General features: G+C 47.0%; 1 long non-coding RNA gene across 1 annotated transcript; it reads left to right on the forward strand.

Moving 5' to 3' along the window:
* The first annotated feature begins 28 nt into the window (after positions 1-28).
* LOC131489219 (uncharacterized) lies at positions 29-7,910 on the forward strand. The gene is made up of 2 exons (XR_009250434.1): positions 29-513; positions 7,080-7,910. It is a non-coding gene; the product is annotated as an uncharacterized LOC131489219 (long non-coding RNA).
* Positions 7,911-9,014: the final 1,104 nt, after the last annotated feature.

Raw genomic sequence — 9,014 nt, forward strand, 5'->3', positions numbered from 1 at the left:
CCCCGCCCCGCGCTCGAGGAGCCCCGCTTCCGGGCGGCCTCTGGCGGCGGAGGGGGCACTGCGGCGCGGAGCCGGGAGCGCTAGGGAAGGGGTTCGGCGAATGGCCCCAAAGATGCCCAGACCTTGGGAGGCGGCAGTGCCTCTTAACGCGCCCGGAGGCTCCCACAGTGACCCGGAACCGCTGGAACTTCCAGAAATGCAGGCGAGGTGCACTCCCCAGGGGGTACAACTTTGGAAACGAGGAGAGAGAGGTGCCATGAACTGGAGACCCAAGAAGGGTGAAGGCACTCCAGGACAGCACTGTGTAAACAGACACCGGAGCCAGAATGGCGTGGAAGGACACCGCTGGAAGGAGCGTCTATGGGGCGCTTCATCCACTCCAGTACCACGGAGTGTGACCAGGATGACCCTGGTAAATCAGCCAGACAGTTTTCAGTTGTCAAAGCAGAAGAGAAGCCAGGTGGCATCAGTGTAACCTGGACTTTGCAGGGCCTGGTGATGATGAAATCTCAGGTAGGAGCCATTTGCTACCCCTCCAGCTGTTGCTCCCCTCCCCCTTGCCTTCGTGTCTTTCCAGATGTTAGAGAAATTCCTGCTCTTGGTGGGCAGCCAGGGAGTCACAAAGGCCTGGTTTGAATCTCAGATACCAGCTCTGCCACTTACCATCTGGGTAACTTGGACAAGTGTCATCAACCTCTTGGACCTTGTTCCCCCCCCCACTTCTCTAAAATGCAGGTAAATGATCATAACCAACTCCTCGGTAACATCCAATGATGCCATGCACATAAAAGGCCTGGCCGAGGGCTTAGAATAGGGCCCACGTGCAGTTAACCTAGTTCCCTTCCCTCTACACCTTATGAAGCCCCATCTCCCACTCTTGTTTAGTAATGGGATACTTGAGATTTGAAGGGAAGGGGTGGGATGGGAACCTCCCAGGATCTCCCTGTTCTGGTTTCTGGCCCTGATGCCATCCATGCATGAGAATTGGGCACATCTGATCACTGCTTAGCCTCAAGAGAAGGATAGATGGACAGACTACCAATATGTTACACTCCACTCATGCCAAGGGTTCACCCTACTCTGCACTGCCTGCTTCTTTGACATACCCATATGCAAGGAATTAAGAAAAAAGCAAACAGAATGGGCAGGAAAAAGCAACAGCCAGAGGCCAAAGTGAACAAGGAAAGTGTGGCAAATTGTTCCCCAGCTCACCTATGAGGGACTGAATTGGCATATCAAAGCCACTCAGTTTCCTAAAGCACAAATACTGAGGCGAGCTGGGGTCCAGCAGCCCAGGAGCCTCACTGCATCATCCACTCAGATATGAAGGGCATAAAGGGCCCACCCTCTCACAGTTTGGGACCAATCAATGTCTCACCTGTTCCAGCCCTCAGAATAATCGGTGTTCAGCAGGATTAACAGCAAGTGCACACTCTGCATAAATCACAGGAGATAAAATACCTTATCAGGGTCCCTTAGTTGCTGATGAGAGGCAACGAAGGGTATTTGGAATCCCTGCTGTGCCGCTCTTGGTCATCTTTCCGAAATTCCCAAATTTGCTGGCCAACACCTCTGTCCACAACCGATTTCTGGAAAAGCGAGGGACCTGGTTGCATCACCTATGATATTAGAGTAAATAAAAGCAATTAAGATTATGTTCATGGAGCCAATGGATAAAACACTTGCACTCAGATCCTGGGGAATCCTGGATATATGCCAAGGTTCCATTTCATTTGTAAAATTTGCTGATTTGTTCGTTCACTTAAAGATTTCTAGAACCGGGCACTGTGTTAGGCACCTGATATACCAAGATTCATCCACGTATTCAACAAACACTTGAGTGCCTGTTATTTGCCGGGCACTGTTCTCGATATCAGAGACATGGTGCTAAACAAAACAGTCTCTATCCTCAGTGACAAGTGAACCATAGAAATGCATGGAAAGTTGATGGTGACACACTGGTGGCATTTAGTGCTGTGAAAAGAAATAAAGCAGGTAGGAGAGGAGGGCTTAATGGAGGAGGTTCTCTTGGACAGTGATTACGGGGGACCTCTCTGAGGTGGGGACATTTGAGCAGGGACCACAAGGAAGTAAGGGAGCAAGCCACGTATATACCCAGGGGAAGAGCTTTCCTGGCAGAGGGGAGACGATTCAAAAGTCCCAGGGAGAGAACAGCTTGGCATGTTCGAGAAGAAGCAAAGAGGCAAATGGAGCTGGAGTGAACAAGGGGGAGGGTGGTACAGGTGAAATTGGAGAGAAAGGGCCAGACAGCCAAGGACTTTGGGTTTTTTCTAAGTGTGAAGGGAAGCCAACAGGCCTGCAGGCTTGTGGTAGAGGAGTGGCATGTGGTTGTTTACACTGTTAAAGGATCATTGGCTGCTTCGTGGCAGGTCCCCTGTTGGACGGCAGTCTGGCAACATGGATCCAGTCAGGTGCTGTCACGCGGAACAGGTGGGAGAAGGTGGCAGTTTAGCTAGAATGATTGGGGGCAAGGGGTGAGCAGCGGTCAGGTTTGGGAGATATTTAAAGAATGACGGTAAGATTCAGTCCCTGCTCTGAAGGAATTCACAGGAAAATCAAGAGAGAATGAAAGCCACTATAATGTAATGGGAAACAGGCAATAAGGGAAAGACAGGCTGGGTTGAGCAGCACCTTCAGGGGGGTTGGGGAAGGCGTTGGAGAAGGTGACATTTGAGCCGTGTTTGGAGAAGTGAAATTCCACCAGATGTAAAAGGAAGGTCATTGCAGGCAGGGGGAACAGCTTACGTGAAGCCTTGGGAGCATGAGGCTGCACGGTGTGTTTTGGAATCATGCGGCGGGTAGGGGGGAGGGTGGGGGACGAGGAAGATAGCCCAGAAAAGTGGTTGGAACAAGACTGGGAAGGAATTTGAATGTGACATCATTCAGGAGCAAGTCCTTTATTCTATCAACAGTAGAGAGGCCTGGAAGGCTTTACAAGTAGGTACCAGACACAGGCAGAACTGTGTTCTGATGCATTATGGAGTAGACTGGAAGGACCTTAGGAAATGCGGTTCATTCATTTCACAAAAATGAGCAAGTGCCCACCATGTACACTATGCATCAGGAAGAGAGCAGTAAACAAATGACCATCCTGCCTTTCTTTATGGATTTTAGGTCTGGTGGGGAGGTAATAAGAACTAAATGTAGCGGGGCGCCTGGGTGGCTCAGTCGGTTGAGCATCCAACTTCGGCTCAGGTCATGATCTCACAGTTTGTGAGTTCGAGCCCTACATCGGGCTCTGTACTGACAGCTCAGAGCCTGGAGCCTGCTTTGGGTTCTGTCTCTCTCTCTCTCTCTCTCTCTCTCTCTCTCTCTCTCTGCCATTCCCTGCTCACACTCTGTCTCTCTCTCAAATAAACATAAAAATAAAAGAGGACTAAATGTAGAGGCTGGGTCAGATTCAGGAAATATTTCAGAAGTACCATCGTAAAGACAGGGAAAGTTCTGCATGTGGAAAATGACAATGGCTTGGCTTTCTGATTGTGAGATATAATGGGAATATAGTTACTGCAAAGGATCCTGCCATGTAGAAATAATTTTTAAATAATCCATATGGATTATATATATACATATATACCCTTTATAGCTTTAAGAGCATTTCCACATAAAATTTCTCACTTGCCCTTAAGTGTTTTACAGATTGTAATTATTAAATAATTATATGTTGTAATATTATTTGACTCTATAGCCCTTGGCCAAAGTTCTGCAAAAGGATAGCTGCTTTGGAGCACTGGAAAAACATCCTAGCATACGAGGGCAGTTAAATAGAGATAATACGTCCGAGACCATGGCACCAGTCTAGAGAGAAAAGTGTGTGTAGCTGTCTGTATGTCTTAATTTCTAAGAGAATCCATTCAGAAGGAGTGAGGCAGGGTGAAAGGCAAATTTCTTTTCTTTTTTTAGTTTTTTAACGTTTATTTATTTCTGAGAGAGCACAAGCAGGGAGGGGCAGAGAGAGAGGGAGACACAGAATCTGAAGCAGTCTCTAGGCTCTGAGCTGTCAGCACAGAGCCCAATGTGGGGCTCGAACTCACGAACTGTGAGATCATGACCTGAGCTCAAGTCGGTCGCTTAACCGACTGAGCCACCCAGGCGCCCCAGGGCAAAATTCTTAAAAATGTACCTGGGTCTCTCTTTTAACACCTGTCACTCTGATAACATCATGTCCCCGTAGCAAACTCCTCTAAAAAAACTGTACTTTCCTGACCAGGACGGTGTGTCATATTTAGAGTCTAGAAAAAGGCTGTGGAGCCTTTGCACAGTGGTGCTTAAATTAATTCTCCATGACGTTTCCCTCCTAGCTCACTCCTTTCTGCTGTTTTCAGAATCAGATTCCGCACTTAATCTCTCCCTTGTTTTCAGATGACAAAATCTCTCTGTTAGGTTTCAGAAAGCTGGGATTACAAAATGTTCTTAGGCTTTAAGTCCTCTGTGGTGATTGGAGAACTCAGGAAAGGATTGGATGAGATTTTGGTTTTTGGGGTTTTTTTTTTTTTGGTGGGGAAGGGGCAGTCAGTGGACTGAATAGGGGATTCCTTTGTGGAAATCTGCCTTTGGACCCAAATGTTCATCCCTTAAGAGGATTCCAAGATTTTTAAAATAAAATGAAAAGAGATGTGGGTTACAGGCATATATGCATGTGCCAAAACCGCACTGTGCATGGAAGACTGCTCCGTGTACACATTGGAACTCAATAAAAAGATAAATCAGACAAGCAAGACAGGCAGAGCAAAAATAATACCGACAAATAGAACCAACTACTGGACTGTCTTAGGGATGTGAGTTATGATTTTTCAAAATAATAGCAGCTAAACTCAGTCAGTAAGAGCCTCTGACGTGAGGCCAAGGTTGTCACGAGCTGATTCCTATGTAGGCCATTTGCTCGCCACGGTTTTGTGGGGGCAGTTGGTACCACTCATCCTACTAGCAAGTTCTGTATTTGTTTCCTGGTTTCAAGGGCAAAGGAGAGAGAAAGTATAGAGCAGGGAAATTCGGTCCCCTATGGATGACTGGTGAGGAGTTACCATCTTTTTTGTTATTATTATTGAAGCACAGCTGACACCCTATGTTACAGTAGTTTCAGGTGTACGACATAGGGATTTGACGACTCTACACGTTATGCGGGGCTCATCACCAGTGTAGCTGCCATCTGTCACCAGACAATGTCATGACAGTACCACTGACTGTATTCCCTGTGCTGTGACTTAACTCACTCTACAACTGGTTACCATCTTCTTCTAAGAACAGCATATCTGATCTCCAGATGTTAGAACATATCATCACCATCAGTCTCATTCAGAATGCTCCTCGCTTTCCTTCTTTTTTTTTTTTTTAAATGTTTGAGAGAGAGAGAGAGAGAGAGCGAGCGAGCGTGAGTTGGGGAGGGAGACACAGAATGTGAAGCAGGCTCCAGCCTCTGAGCTGTCAGCACAGAGCCTGACGCGGGACTCGAACCCACAGACCGTTGGATCATGACCTGAGCTGAAGTCGGACGCTCAACTGACTGAGCCACCCAGGCCCCCCTCACTTTCCTTCCTTAATCCAGAGCAGTTCTTAGCCTCTCTGAGATCTTGATTGGATGCAGGAGTGATCACTCCGCACTCCCACCCTCAATGCCTTACTCCTTTAATACAATACCACACACCCCTACACTCAATTGGTGGAGATATATACCATCAGTATACAACACACTGGAAGTTACCATTACATCCGTGCAGTTTCCATTAGCTGAAATGCAACCCGTGTTCGGGTGACCTAACAACACTCCAACCACATGGCCTCCTTTATTATCTGTCTCTCCCACTAGACTGTATGTTCCATGAAAGCAGAGACAGGCCTGATTTCGTCACTCCAGGATATCCAGCACTTAGCACAGTAACTGCCACATTACAGGTGTTCACCTAATACTTAGTGAAGGAGTAACAAATCAAAAGAAGCAACACATTGCTGTTTTTATAGAGATGAGTCTCCTGTGCTTGGACTCAGCGGAGGGGGTGGAAATGGAATTGAAACATGATTCTGCAAGGTTTGCTTTTCCCTTTCAGACAGATCATTTCTGTTTTCCTATATAGAACCTGGATCCTGAGTGACCAGCCAGCACAAAAGTACATGTGACCTTTAAGGACCCGGCATGTTTTTGCCACAGGCAGGAGGGTTCTATGTTTTAATTGCCTGGAGGTTTCATCCAAAATCAGAGTCAGCCAACAGTGCAGTCTGTGAGCAGGGCGGTTACATCTGTGGCACTTGGAATCGTGCCCGGTCCCACACCGAGCAGACCTCCCCGGACCGCAAGGTTGGAAACAATGTGGGTTCAGCAAAGAAGGCTCACCTTGCTGCGGGGAATGGTCGGGCTACTCATAAAATTACCTGAAGTAAGACCCTCTCAACAGACTTAAGTATGAGCAGAGGGATGGGAGGCACTGGGAGCTCACAGATGGAACTATTTACCAACTCATGTGGAAGTATTTCGGTATTTTAACAATTGAAAGGCACCACCAGCACCCATCAGCTGATTTCTGGTCCTGAGCATCAGCAGAACCATCCCCACCACAGGATGTCTGAGCAGCCGCCTGCCTTCTCGGAAGCTGCCGTTTCCCAGTTTGCAGATGAGATGTACAGGCAACATCTTTGCCCGGACATCTAAACATCGCGGTTCTGGCCGGCAGGACCTTGACGGGAGGCCCCTCGCCTTACAGAGTTCTGAGATAATTTTCCTTTAGCGAGGCTGACATCACTGACCTAAAGGTGGGTTCTAGGCAACTGCCCTATCTGGAGAACAATCATTCCTGCTGGTAAATGAGTCACTGGGAGAGAGAGAAATTGAGACACCTTATGAAGCAGAGCTCTGCTCCCCCAGAACTGACACAGCCCCGTCCTGTCCCCGGGCTATGTGTAACCCAGCAACAAAGATATATACCGGGACCAGGCTGGATGAGGAAGGTCTGGAGCTAAAACCCCAAAGACGCTCAGCCTTTAATGGAGAAGGGCTTTTAGAAAAGATCTGGCAAATTCTCTGCCCTTTCAACTTCACTTTCTGTTCTCTTTTTATCTGCTTTCAGCATTTCCAATTAATCTTGGAATGAGAGCCCAAGGCAAGAAGCCAGTGGTGCCTGAGGAATGCTAAAGAGCAAACCGATCCAGGGAAACAAATGCCAGCAAGGGACCCCACAGCAAAGAGACAGACACTGTGAGCATCTCTCCCGTTACCATGAGGCTTGCGAGGCGTGTGCGCGGGTCTCCGCATTGGCACCATCTGCCAATTCCTCAGGAGGACAGAACAAACCAGCGAGGCATGAAGATTAGATTATGTAACGCTTGAGGATTGCTGTTTTCAAAGAGGAAACAAATGGAACGAATTGATTTGCTTGTCAGAGTCATGTCACTAAAGGAGACCCGTTCCCTCCTCCTCTGAGAGGACCTCATTAAAGAGGGACACGATTTCACAGATTCAGACCATGTGAGACCACAATTGACTCCATTCATAAGAGCAAGTCTAATTTCCAGAGTTGCACTGATAAATCCCACTCTGCTTGCCTGAAAAATGACTATTCAGCTACCTCCTAGGTACCAACACGGCAAGGAATTTAACTGTTGCCAGTGGCCAGCCACAAGATTCAGAACCTTTGAGCTTTGCCTGAACTGAACTCACTTGCTTCTGGGGGAGCAGTACCTAATTTTGAGACCGGTGGGGTCGTGTTTACTATTCAGAGCTCTAGACAGGTGCTTTGATAGAGTGGGGATGTGTTCTTAAAAATACACGCGTCAGTAACATTGTATGGTGACAGATGGTAAAACTCCACTCATCTTGGAGAGCACTGAGTAATGTATAGAATTGTTGAATCACTATGCGGTTGCACCTAAAACTAATATAACATTGCATATCAACTATACTTTGATAATAATTTCTTTTAAATACATGCATCGAGAAGGAAAATTCATTGCATGTCTAGGATTCTTTTGCCATGGCTGGGCTTCTCTCAAAATGCCCAGCACAATACTTTTTTATAGTATGGTCAGTAGAAGAATGAATGAATGAATGAATGACCCTGAACTTACTGCCATAGGTGCCATTCCCAAAAGTTTCATTTTCTTACTAAAATACCAAGATTTAAACGTCAAGTCTTCACTCAACAAGGAAATGAAGTCTTCTATAACAGGTATTTTCCAATTGCCCCTTCAGGTCCACGTTTCTACCCATCCTACATCAACTCACTCCTTAGTCCTCTTAGCTTCCAGCCAATGGGAGGCAGCAGCAGAGGCGTGGAGGGCAGAAGGAGGGTGAGGTCAAAGTATTTATTCCCCCAGTTCCCTCCCTGCCAGATCACCACGGGTTGGTTGTGCTATTGATAATAGCTCACCACCGCTCCTTCTCAAGGTGGCCCTCTCTTCCTGGGTTCTGTCATTTCTCTCTCCTTTGAACTTCCAGATCTAGAGATGATAAAGACTGGGGTGCCTGGGTGGCTCAGTGGGTTAAGCGTCCGACTCTTGGTGTTGGCTTCAGGTCATGATCTCTTGGTTTGGTCTCGTGGGTTTGAGCCCTGTGTCAGTGCGGAGCCCGCTTGGGATTCTCTGTCTCCCTCTCTCTCTGCCCTCCCCCACACGTGCCATCTCTGTCTCTCTCAAAATAAGTAAAACAAATTTTTAAAAAAATGACAAAGACCCCAGCTATTACGAGCCTCTTGGATACTGCACTATCCTTATGGTTTCCCTACACCTTACCAACCCTTGCATATAGTGTCTCTATTAAATCCTCCCCTAATTATCTATTTTGAGTGTGCCATCTGTTTCTTATGCAGACCCTGACTGATACACCTACCACATGTGTCAGCCTGTTCTAGGCCCTGCACCGCAGTGTTTTTAAAAAAGTAGCAAAATTAATAATACGATATGCTACTACTTTGTACTTATTCTCAATGTTCACCTTCTCACAAGGCTATAATAACAACTTAAAGATAAAACCTAATTCCTCTTTACAACATAATTGTGCAGTAGAG

Source organism: Neofelis nebulosa, chromosome 11 (genome assembly GCF_028018385.1).
Source record: "Neofelis nebulosa isolate mNeoNeb1 chromosome 11, mNeoNeb1.pri, whole genome shotgun sequence".
NCBI lineage: Eukaryota > Metazoa > Chordata > Mammalia > Carnivora > Felidae > Neofelis > Neofelis nebulosa.